This window comes from Protopterus annectens, chromosome 1.part2 (genome assembly GCF_019279795.1).
Source record: "Protopterus annectens isolate FY-2018-M chromosome 1.part2, PAN1.0, whole genome shotgun sequence".
NCBI lineage: Eukaryota > Metazoa > Chordata > Ceratodontiformes > Protopteridae > Protopterus > Protopterus annectens.
Window position 1 is genome coordinate 546,138,469 of NC_056727.1, and position 13,435 is coordinate 546,151,903.

General features: G+C 38.3%; 1 long non-coding RNA gene across 1 annotated transcript in view; it reads left to right on the forward strand.

Annotated features, from left to right (window-relative positions):
• The window catches only part of LOC122792474, a 148,273-nt gene extending 136,246 nt beyond the window's left edge, over nucleotides 1-12,027 (forward strand). Inside the window, exon 3 of the long non-coding RNA XR_006363317.1 lies at nucleotides 11,939-12,027. This is a non-coding gene — a long non-coding RNA (uncharacterized LOC122792474). The remainder of the gene's footprint in view (nucleotides 1-11,938) is intronic.
• The last annotated feature ends 1,408 nt before the right edge of the window (nucleotides 12,028-13,435 follow it).

Sequence of the window (13,435 nt, forward strand, 5' to 3'; positions counted from 1 at the left end):
CTCATTGTTCCTGGCAGTAGATGAATCTGAGACATAGTTTTCTACTGTCCCTGCTTTCCACGCAACTGTAAATTATCTCGTCAAACTTTATTTCACTAGACTATTTACAGTATATGACAACAGTAGCGGACAACTCAGGCATTCATATTGCGCAGACCATCTTGTATGTGCAGTTTCTAAGGCTGATTTCACATTGTGTTTTCACTGACACTAACTGCACAGTACAATATTAAGCTAATATGAACAGGATTAAGTACTGTACAGTTGGGGAAGACAATGGTTGGCAAACATGGGGAAAGAAAGAATATAGGAAAAAGGATATTACCTTATCTGTAACACCCTCCCCCCAGAAGTGTGCAACTCTGGAAACAAGAATGCATCCTCCCAAATTCAAAAAAGAAGCCAGCAGGAAATCATTAAAAAGATTAAGAGAGGCTGTTACCTAAGAGAGTTGTTTGATTTTCTGTTGAAACATACACAGGCAGACAGCCTGCAATGCCTGGAAGAACTTTGTAGATTATTTTCTGATCTTGAAAGCTAGTGGCTGAAAAGGGCACAGCCTATATTTAGGTAAACTCAGTTAGGCTTGAGACTAACTAATACAGTTTGATTTATATCATCTGACTCTACATAACTTTTTTTGAAATATCATATACAAGATTATTCCTGTTTACATATTTACTTTTCAAACTGAATGTTTTATTTTATTTACTTCAAGTGAAAAGTTGTTCTATTCTATTTTAAATGGGTGTCAATGTTGAAAGAAAAATAGCTAGAGTGGCATGAAGGGTGCAGCTGCTCTGGGTGCAAGCTATTAGGGGACATGACCATCATGCCGATCAGGCAGAAGTGGAGTGCTAGCAATGCATTGCCAGCATCCATTCAGTATAGGCAATTCAGCATTAATGGAGGTACTCATTTATTTAAACAGTAGCAGTCGTTTAAATTAATGAAGGGTTTACTTTACGACTGCTATATTGAATTTAGAAGACTGACCACTGTTCATAGGTACATAGGTGTTAACAAGGCTAATGACCACAAGTGCCTTTTCAAGCCTAACCATGCATCCAACCTCCCTACTGAAGTGGGACTATATATTGAATCTGGTATACTGACTGCTGTTAGGTATCTCCCTAGTGAAGTCTGACTATATATTGAATCTGGTATACCGACCGCTGTTTGGTATCTCCCTGTTGAAGTGTGACTATATATTGAATCTGGTATACTGACCTCTGTTTGGCATCTCGCTATTGAAGTGTGATTATATATTTAATCTGGTATACTGACCGCTGTTTGGTATCTCCCTATTGAAGTGTGACTATATATTGAATCTGGTATACTGACCTCTGTTTGGCATCTCGCTATTGAAGTGTGATTATATATTTAATCTGGTATACTGACCGCTGTTTGGTATCTCCCTATTGAATTGTGACTATATATTGAATCTGGTATACTAACTGCTGTTTGGTATCTCCTTATTGAAGAATGACTATATATTGAATCTGTTATACTGACCACTTTTTGGCATCTCCAGATTGAAGTGTGACTATATATTGAATCTGGTATACTGACCGATGTTTGGTATCTCCTTATTGAAGAATGACTATATATTGAATCTTTTATACTGACCACTTTTTGGCATCTCCAGATTGAAGTGTGACTATATATTGAATCTGCTATACTGACCACTTTTTTGGTATCTCCCTATTGAAGTATGATTATATATTGAATGTGGTATACTGACCATTGTTTGGTATCTCCCTATTGAAGTGTGACTATATATTGAATCTGTTATACTGACCACTGTTTGGTATCTCCCTATTGAAGTGTGACTATATATTGAATCTGGTATACTGACCACTGTTTGGTATCTCCATATTGAAGTGTGACTATATATTGAATCTGGTATACTGACCACTGTTTGGTATCTCCCTATTGAAGTGTGACTATATATTAAATCCAGTAGACTGACTGCTGTTCATAGGTTCATAGGTACATAGGTGTTAACTAGGCTAATGACCACAAGTGCCTTTTTAAGCCTAGTCATGCATCCAACCTCCCTATTGAAGTGTGACTATATATTGAATCTGGTATACTGACTGATGTTTGGTATCTCCCTATTGAAGTGTGACTATATATTGAATCTAGTATACTGACCACTGTTTGGTATCTCCATATTGAAGTGTGACTATATACTGAATCTGGTATACTGACTGCTGTTTGGTATCTCCTTATTGAAGAATGACTATATATTGAATCTGTTTTACTGACCACTTTTTGGCATCTCCAGATTGAAGTGTGACTATATATTGAATCTGGTATACTGACCACTTTTTTGGTATCTCCCTATTGAAGTGTGACTATATATTGAATCCGGTAGACTGACCACTGTTTGGTATATCCCTATTGAAGTGTAACTATATATTTAATCTGGTATACTGACCACTGTTTGGTAACTCCATATTGAAGTGTGACTATGTATTGAATTTGGTATACTGACCACTGTTTCTCCATATTGAAGTGTGACTATATACTGAATCTGTTATACTGACTGCTGTTTGGTATCTCCTTATTGAAGTGTGACTATATATCGAATCTGGTATACTAACCGCTGTTTGGTATCTCCATATTGAAGTGTGACTATATACTGAATCTGGTATACTGACCGCTCTCCATATTGAAGTGTGACTATATACTGAAGCTGTTATACTGACTGATGTTTGGTATCTCCTTATTGAAGAATGACTATATATTGAATCTGTTATACTGACCACTTTTTGGCATCTCCAGATTGAAGTGTGACTATATATTGAATCTGGTATATGGACTGCTTTTTGGTATCTCCCTATTGAAGTGTGACTATATTTTGAATCCAGTATACTGACCACTTTTTGGTATCGCCCTATTGAAGTGTGACTATATATTGAATCCTGTAGACTGACCGCTGTTTGGTATCTCCCTATTAAATTATGACTATATATTGAATGTTGTATACAGACCACTGTTTGGTATCTCCCTATTGAAGTGTGACTATATATTGAATCTGGTATACTGACCACTGTTTGGTATCCCTCTATTGAAGTGTGACTATATATTGAATCTGATAGACTGACCACTGTTTGGTATCTCCCTATTCAAGTATGATTATATATTGAATCCGGTATACTGACCACTGTTTGGTATCTCCCTATTGAAGTGTGACTATATATTGAATCCGGTAGACTAACTGCTGTTTGGTATCTCCTATTTAAGTGTGACTATATATTGAATTTAGTAGACTGACTGCTGTTCATAGGTTCATAGGTGCATAGGTGTTAATAAGGCTAATGACCACAAGTGCCTTTTTAAGCCTAGCCATGCATCCAACCTCCCTACACTGAAGTGTGACTATATATTGAATCTTGTATTCTGACTACTGTTTGACATCTCCCTATTGAAGTGTGACTATATATTTAATCTGGTATACTGACCACTGTTTGGTATCTCCCTATTGAAGTGTGACTATATATTGAATCCAGTAGACTGACCACTGTTTGATATCTCCCTATTGAAGTGTGACTATATATTGAATCTGATAGACTGGCCACTGTTTGGTATATCCCTATTAAAATATTATTATATATTGAATGTGGTATACTGACCACTGTTTGGTATCCCCTTATTGAAGTGTGACTATATATTGAATTTAATAACTGACCGCTGTTCATAGGTTCATAGGTACATAGGTGCTAACTAGGCTAATGACCACAAGTGCCTTTTTAAGCCTAGCCATGCATCCAACCTCCCTATTGAAGTGTGACTATATACTGAATCTGGTATACTGACCGATGTTTGGTATCTCCCCATTGAAGTGTGACTATATATTGAATCTGGTATACAGACCGCTGTTAGGTATCTCCCTATTGAAGTGTGACTATATATTGAATCCAGTAGACTGACCACTTTTTGGTATCTCCCTATTGAAGTGTGACTATATATTGAATCTGGTATACTGACCACTGTTTGGTATCTCCCTATTGAAGTGTGCTTATATATTGAATCTCATATACTAACTACTGTTTGGTATCTCCATATTGAAGTGTGACTCTATACTGAATCCGGTATACTGACCGCTGTTTGGTATCTCCATATTGAAGCGTGACTATATACTGAAGCTGTTATACTGACTGCTTTTTGGTATCTCCTTATTGAAGAGTGACTATATATTGAATTTGTTATACTGACCACTTTTTGGTATCTCCAGATTGAAGTGTGACTATATATTGAATCTGGTTGACTGACCATTGTTTGGTATCTCCCTATTGAAGTGTGACTGCTGAAGGTTAATGCTACCATTTTAACATTTAAGACTGGGTTATTTGAAGGTTAAGCAGGAATTTGTGTTCTTATTTTTGTCAGGCTAATCTGACTGGTTACAGTTAATGTAAATTGGGAGGACAGGATGTAGATACTGAAAAGTTATTATTTACCCACTTTTCTGCATGTGTGTGCATGTGTGTGTGTGTGTGTGTGTGTGTGTGTGTGTGTGTGTGTGTGTGTGTGTGTGTATGGAAATTTAGACAAACTTCAATTTCTGTTGGTGAGCTGTCGCTCTTCACTCTCTAGTATTGATGACAACAAGTGGGTAAGTTCAGATACCCACAGTGGTGGTGCTGCGGTAGCGTTGTCGTCTCACAGTAAGACGCTGTCCGGTTCGATTCTCAGCTAGAGTGTCTTCTGCATGGAGACATGCGTGAATGGGCGTACCTTTGTTGAAGGTTGCGCATCAGGCCTGGCAAGCCGGTACATAAAAATCAACTGCCAATCATTAGCGGACCGGAGTTCCACTGTGGCGACCCCTAACCGGGAAAAGCCGAAAGACACAAACAAACAAACACAGAAACACATCAGGATGGGTAGCAGCAATACAAAATATAAATGAACTGGTTAAGTGACAGACTACACAGACATACATGCTTACATCTCAACAGCTAACTACAAAATGGCAGTCAGGCTTGCACATGCTCAGTATTTAAACACTTGTGCAAGCCCCTAGAAAGCTTCTTAAAACATATTCCTCTGCATCCTCCCTCTTAAATAGATTGCCCTCAATGAAATTTCACTGGACTAAGACATGCAATTATACAGACATTAGAAACAAACACAATGTTCATGTCCAAGTTGCCTTGCATCTGTAACATGGTCTGAAATGCGACCTGATCTAGTAATATAGTAATCAGAACTGGGTTTAGCAACAGGGACAGTCTTCAATGAAGAACTCATATCATGGATTTCAGGATTCTTTTCAGGAGCAGGGATATTCACTAGAACATCTTCTGGAACTGAAACTCTGAACAACTCACTTTGAGATAAAGAGTCTTTCTCACAGTCTAGGTGCTGTGGTACAGGCTCAGACACCGGCATCAAATGTTTCTGTTTCTGCCTAAACTCTACTCCTTGTGATTCCACAATATACGATCTCGGCTCTGGACAAATACTTTTCATGACTCCAATCCGATCATAACCTTTGAATGTTTGCATTCTCACTGTCTTTCCTTCATGTAATGAATTGAGTGGTTTGCTGGACTTATTGTAATACGACTTCTGGCTAGGTGTTCTGCCAGACCATTTGACTGTGGGTATTCAGGACTACTTGTAACATGGATAAAGTCCCACTCTTTGGCAAATCTTTTGAATTGCTGGCTAGTAAACTGTGTACCATTGTCAGAAATAACTTTGTGTGAAATACCATGGACTGTAAAATGATGCTTCATCTTAGTAGTAACAGGACAGGATGCTAGATTAGGAAGTAGGTCAATCTCAAACCAATGGGAATAAGAGTCTGCAAACTCCAAGTAATGTTGACTATTCATTTCAAAAATATCAGTGAATACTGTCGACCAAGGTAGTTCAGGAATCTGGTTTAGCTGAAGTGATTACTTCTGTTGATGTGGCTTTGTACTATTAAATACAGAACAAGATGAAAGTACTTTCTCAATGTCTTGTGGCATAGAAGGTCAGAATACTAGTCCTCTTGCTTTCCTTTTAGTATAATCAGTTCCTGGGTGGCCACGATGCAAGATAGCAATATACTCTGGTTGCAAGAACTTTGGAACAATTACTTTTGGGCCTTTCATAATAATACCATTGTCAGACAAAATCTCATCTCTGTAAGGAAAATAAGGTTGCACTTCTTAAGGTTTATCTGATGGGTCTATATCAGAACATCGAAGTTTTAAAACTTTGAATGTTCTAATATCGAATTGCTTTTGAGTTTAACGCTAAAAATAGCAAAGCTGCAGAACACCAAATTCTTTCCTAGGGAATGAATTTGGTTGGCCGGTTCTGTGGCTTCTCTATTTTCAGTGCTGTGGTGGAAATTTACGGGTCAGGTTCAGGTAAGTGTGCGATTGTGTGGTTGTTAGGATTAGGGTGCGGGTTAGGTGAGTTAGGGTTAGGACGCGGCTTAGGTGAATTAGGGTTAGGGGCAGGTTAATTGAGTTAGGGTTAGGGCACGGATTAGGTGAGTGTGCAATAGTAACGGACCTTAGGGTTTGGGTAAAGGTAAGTGGATAGATAGTAGTGTATGCATAGTTTAGTGTAGGGTTAGTTGTAGGATTATAAGTGTATGTGTGTGTATTGATGTTTTTTAGGTGTGCTTGTGTTGTGTGTATGTGTTTCGGAATAGCAAATTTTTTCCCAAGGAAAACATTTGCTGTTCTGAATGTTCAATATTATGTGGTTTAGATATTTTAGGTTTGATGAAATAGCGTTCGCTATTTTCATCTTTCAATAACGTAATATAAGCGCTTATTTGATGGCCATCATTGATTGATAAAGTGGTTGAGCTTTTGTAAAACTGGATCAGAGGCTGTATGACTTTAAGCTCATCAAGAACTGTGGAAGAAACATTTCTCATTTCTATGACTTCAAGATCAAATTGCTCATTCTCATGCTGTTCTGTGGTGTTTCTGGGTGATCTGGATAATGTATCAGCAAGATAAAGAAGTTTGCCTTTCGTATAGACAAGATTGAAATTATACTTTTGCAATCTCAGCATCATACGTTGAAATCTGGCTGGAGCTGAATAATTAGGCTTTCTCAAAATAGGAAATAGAGGTTGCTGGTCTGTTTTCTGATCTGGATAGGTCGACCATAAATATAATCATGGAACTTCAAATATGCAAACACAATTGCTAAGTGCTCTTTCTCTGTCTGAGCATACTGCATTTCAGTATGGGTTAGAGATCTGGATGCACTGGCAACAGGTTGACCCTCTTGAAGAATGACTGCACCAAGACCAAATTTCAAAGCATCACAGGAAACAGTAACTGGTTTGTGAACATCATAGTATATGAGAGTTGGTGAACTGGCAATTCTCTGTTTCAGGACATCAAATGCTCTTTGGTGCTGTTCCAACCATGACCAGAATACATCTTTACATGTCAGCTCTCTGAGTGGCGCTGCTAGTTGGCCTAAGACTGGAATGAACTTGCCTAGAAAGTTAACCATGCCAGGAAAACATTGAAGGGCTTGAACATTGTCTGGAGCTTGCATCTCAAGTATAGCTGCTTGCCTGGAAGGGTCTGATCATAAGCTTGAACTGGTAAACAAATGACCAACATAAGTAGCTTCTCATAAGCTGAACTTGCACTTTTGAGGCTTCAGCTTAAGATTTACTTGCTTGCTCTTTCCAGAACTTTCTTGAGGTTTTTGTCATGCTTGGCTTCATCATTACCTCCTACTAGAAGATCATCTACTGTAATATTTATTTATTTATTTATTTATTTATTTATTTATTTATTTAACATTTGTTTTATCAGGATAGTCTGACTGGACAGCTAGTGCCCATTTTCAGCAGAGTCCTGGGGAAAAAAGCTCCAAGAAGTTGCAGTTGAATTATATAGGTTGTTAAAGATTAAAGATTAACATTAAGTAGAATACTGACATTTTAGGCAGGCATGACAGCTGAATACAGTAATAGTAATCGGATAACAAGAGATAGAATGTTAACATGTAAAAGACAGAGACAGTTAAATGCAAACAGTCAAATGAAATACAATCTCATAGCTCATTCAGCAGATCACATATCTTACAGTATTTGTACAATATATGAACATAAGGTACTCAGAGTAGGTACATATTTACAATATTTAAAAAGTTATACAATGCACATAGGTGGTCTAAGAAGATAGTGAGAAGTAGGCATCAGAGGCCCAAGGGGTCCCCTTCTACAGTGTGGTGACAATTCAGGGGGGGTATTGCAGTTGCAAAGAGGGATAGCATAAAGGTGAGATTTAAGGAGGTCTTTGAATGTGGTTGTGCAATTTTGCAGCCTGAGGTCAGGAGGGAGGGTGTTCCATGCTTTTGCGACCTCATGAGAGACTAGGGCTTCTCCAGAGCTGTTCTTGTATGGATTGACTTCAATCAGGGCTTTGTTACTGGATCATAGTTCCCTGTTGGAGTTGTAGAAATTTAACATGCAAGCTAGGGCAGGAGTTTTCTTAGGGTGATATAGAATTTGATGAGCTATGTTGAGTTGGTGGTAGCTTAGTAAGTTTGGAAATTCTAACCAGTGTAGTTTATGTAGGGATTGGCAGTGGTGGGACTCTGATTTAGCACTGTCTGTGAACCTAGCTATCTTGTTGTAGCATGTGGAGAGTTTGCTCAGGTTGGATTTATTAATGTTACTTAGAACTGGGGAGGCATACAGTAATGTTGATAATAGATGAGTTCTGGATATGGTAGTTCTACACTTTGAGGTTAAGAACTGTTTGCGACGACAGAGGCATTCTAGCTTTTTGTGGACTTTAGAGATGGTTTAGGATATTTGTCTATTTATTTAAGTTGTTGATCAATAGTAACACCTAACAGTTTGGCCTCTGGTACTGGGATGATGAGGGTATTGTTGGCTGAGAGAATGGAGAAAGTGAGATCATTGGGGTTAGTTGGGTGGAATAATATTATAGCAATAACCCACTCCTGGGTGTGAGTAATGTGGGATTTACCCACGGTTGGCGTGGTTTGGTCTCGAGGGCTTCGCCCTCGGGACCAAACAAAGACAACCGTGGGTAAATCCTGCATTACCCACACCCAGAAGTAGGTTATTGCTATTATACTATGACATTATTTAAGAAAAGAAATAATTACTTTTCTTAAATAATGGCATTGTATAATGCCTCTTTGCTGCCCTTCCGCAGCTGTCTGGTATCCGCGGCAGTTCTGATGTACTGCACATGCCTACGCAGTACATCAGAGTTGTGGACAAAAGCAACGGAGAAAGCAAGATCTCCGTTGCTTTTTATACACTGTGTCGCTATGTTAAAGGAGTTTAACATAGCGAGACAGCTTTAAAAAAAGCAACGGAGATCTCCGTTGCTTTTCTTACACCTGTGTCTCTATGTTAAACTCTTTTAACATAGCGAGACAGTGTTTTAAAAGAGACTTATACTAATGGAAAAAGTCCGGGCGACCGGACTTTTTTCCATTAGTATAAGTCGATGATAACGCACGCTGGCCAATCAGCGTGCACGTTTTGGAATATTAATGGGGGGTCATGGTATAATAACTGTGTTTTTTGGGGGGTTTAGTATCAGTTGGTGATGGTTTAGCCAGTTCTCTATCTCAATGAATGATTCTTGGGCTTTACTTTTTAGAAGATGGGTGTTGGGTGCCGAGCAGATTAGGGTTGTATCATCCACATATTTTACAATTTCAGCTTTAGTGGTTGCTAGGTGGAGTTTGTAAATATATTAAAGAGAAGGATGCCTAGGATTGAGCCTTGGGGGATGCCACATGTGACGGGGAGTGGGGGGGATAGGGAGTTGACCCATTTGACAGATTGTGAGCAGTGGTTTAGGTAACTGTTAAACCAGTGCAGGGAGGGATTACTGAGGTTGAATTCAGAGAGGCAGGCAAGAAGTTTGTTGTGGGAAACTGTATCAAACACCTTTGATAAATCTAGGAAGATGGCAGAGACAAGTTTCCCTTGGTTCCTGTATGGGTTTATGGTATTAGAGAAGTTAATTAGGGCAGTGGCGGTCTAAATCCATGTTGGGTTTTAGATAGTAGACTTTTGGATACGAGGTGGTTAAGGAGCTGGTGATGGATACATCTTTCTAGAATCTTTGATAGGGGTGATAACACTGCAATGGGACAGTAGTTGAAGAGGCCAGTAGAGGGGCCGCCCTTCTGGAGGGGGATGATATATGAGGTTTTCCACAAGGATGGAATGATGCACTCAGTAATAGAGCTATTAATTAGCAGGGAGATGGGGAAGGCAATGGCTTTGGATGCAATTTAGAGATATTCGGATGGTAGATTGTCAGCAGCGAGAGTGGTTGGTTTGAGTTTTGCTAAGAGTTTTTGAATGGTTGACATTGGTACTGGTTTGAGTGAAAAGGGGGTGGAGTTAGTTTGGGATTTTGGGGTTTGTGGTTGGGTTGAGGGTGATATATCATTTTTATGAGTTTCAGTATGGAGGCGGTAAAACAATTGTTGAAGTTTGAGGCTATGTCAAGGTCTGTGTCTTTCATGTTTGGTGGCAGTGTAGTGGCTTTACCGGGCTGGAGGATGTTGTTCACTGCAGCCCAGACTTTCTGTGGGTTGTTACTGCATTTCCTTTGTAAGGAAATATAGTGATTTTGTTTGTCCATCTTGACCTGTTTTTTTTTTTTGCTTTATTTCTAAGTTCAGAAAAGGTTTGCCTAGTTTCGGGTGTTTTTTTATTGTTGCCACATTTTCCAAGCTTTATCCGTATCCTTTAGTAAGGTTTTTGCGATTTTCTCTAGCCAAGGGGGCAGGGTTATTGTGAACCCTAATTGTTTTGAGAGGGGCTAATTGTTTTAGTATCCATAGGAATGTGGAGTTAAAGTATTCAACCGCATTATCCAGGAGGAGGGTTTTGAGGGGGGCCCAGTTACATGATTTTAGGGTTTCTGAGAATTGCTCTGAGGGAAGTTTTTCCAGGAATGGGTTTTTAGCAGTGAGGGTGGGTTGGTAGATTTAAGTTTGTGCTGAAGGAGAAAAGTTGGATTGTGGTTACTGAGAGACTGACAGGTGGGGTAGTTTGTTTTTATGTGTTATTACACAGCAACACATCAGGATGGGTAGCAGCATTACAAAATATAAACAAACTGATTAACTGACAGACTACACAGACATACATGATTATATCTCAACAGCTAACAACAAAATGGCAGTTAGGCTCGCACATGCTTAGTATTTATACACTTGTGCAAGCCCCAAGAAAGCTTCTTAAAGCTCTACACACATATTAATCGACAGTAACTGGGCTCAAGTTTATGGTGGCTGAAATCTTGGGGCTGCTGGGATTGTCACTCTGATCAGCAGATGCACTGTGTAAAACCTATTTGGGTATGGCAAGTGTTAGGTATTATTGAAAGCAGCAGTGTGTATGTACTTTATGTCCTTGAAGGCAATCACTCCTCAAGTATTAATTAGCTTGCAACAAAGTGGATTGAGGGACTATACCGTTGCTCATTACAAAATCATTTGTGGTAGTAGGTTGGACTTATGTGCCTATTTGCTACAGCTAAGGTTAGTTGTTTTTTTTTTTTGAAAGCTGTATTGTTCCAGTCTACGGTAGCTACATTACCAACTTACTTGGCCTGACTTTAGTGTATCCCAAGGGTTGTTTTAATTCCATTTCCTTCTTTCCTTGGCAACTGGGATTATGTCTGCTACCCCTAAGTTTCTCTAGGCTTTATCAAGAGTTATGTGTTCCTTTGATCATACTGTTGGACATTTTGTAATGCTTTTACTCCTAGATATTGCTTATCCCTTTTTGTAGTCTTGACTGCTGTTGCTGTACACTGTTCAATATCTGGCTTCAGTGTCCCAGCTTGTCTTTGCATGTTTATTCAAATACTCTGGGATCTGAAGTCCTGCTTCTGCAGCATAACTTTAGTGATTGAACCTAACCATTTACAATTTATAGATGATATAAGTGATGGCATTGGCTTTCTACAGTTGCTGGACCCGCACTAAATCAATCTGCAATCCATCCTATCACAGCTTCATGCCTATGTGACAGTAAGTCTTCTGTTATTAATTTTCTTTAGAGTTGACTTTGTAGTTGGTGCTTTACATTATTTAATACCCCAGTCTCATAAAGTTGGAGTTTTCTTGTTCAGATTAAAATTATGCATTTAGAAGTGGTGCTTCCTAACCAGCACCATTTATTTATAGATTATTGTTTTACAGGCCAAATCTTCTGTGTTTTAATTTCAGGTACCCTGAGTTGTACCATTATCTTTGGTATCTTCCTCATGTTATTTTACAGTATTCATTATTTTATGTGTGTAGTAGGTTGTTTTATTTACTGTCTTAATGATCTAGTTTGCTTGTTTTATCTCATTGGTCTACCCTAATTTTTATTTTCTATTTGAGTGCAATTTGTCATTTATTAATGATAAATTTATTCATTTTTTTATGTTTCTAGCTCACTTATCTATAAGCTTCAGTTTTCAATATCTTGTAAACCTTCATGTATTTTGGCATATTTCTTGACTGCTTGCAATAATTATAGTGAGATATGTAACCATACTTTTTTGTGATTATATTCAGATACAAATGCATATTTGCCAAGTATATTTAAAATTACAAAGCTACTACTTGTAAAAGCTGCTTATGTATTTTTTGTGCACACGGTTCAGCCACATTTGACCCACAAACTCTAGTTTATGCTTAGAAAATGGTAACAACACACATTCAGTTTAAAGCCAAATTTCTGAATGTAAACACAGACATTGAGTGGAACATGCTGAGTGATCAACAGCAGTTTTATTAAAAGCAAATAGATTGAGAGCTGTTCACTGAAATTATTTTATCAAACCTCAGACACAAAATTTTATACAGGGGGCAAGTCTCCCTCTACCAACACCATCTCTGAACTTATTTATTACAACTCCGAAGTTGCATAAGAGCATAATAGTGGAGAAAGATGAAAACCCCACTGCCAGTGAAGGTTGTTTTGGTAAATGGCTCCCAAGCTATTTGGCTCACAAAAACTACAGTCAATGACTTGTCAGGAACCCTATTGAGAAACACTCTTCTCTAATTTCAGGCATAACAAAAGATTTTCTAATTTATACACAGCTTCCCCATTTAGTCTTCTTAAAAAAAAAACTCCTCGGACATTTATTTTATTTTGTTACCATTTTCGTCACACAGATATTTTTATATACTATGGCTTAGCTTTTGCTTGAACAGTGTCAACAAACTGCATTTCTATTGTCCCCATTAGTATTTATGTCTTTACATCTTTATTTGTCTCCAGAACATTAATATTCAGCTTTTTTCTTTTTTTCTTTTAAAGCACATCTTTGCATAATGGCGAACAGCGACACATATTCTTCAGACTTGAAGTTTGCCTTACACTGCTTATTTCCCATCTGAAAGTATATCTAGTGCAAATGTTGTAGTACTTTGCTGC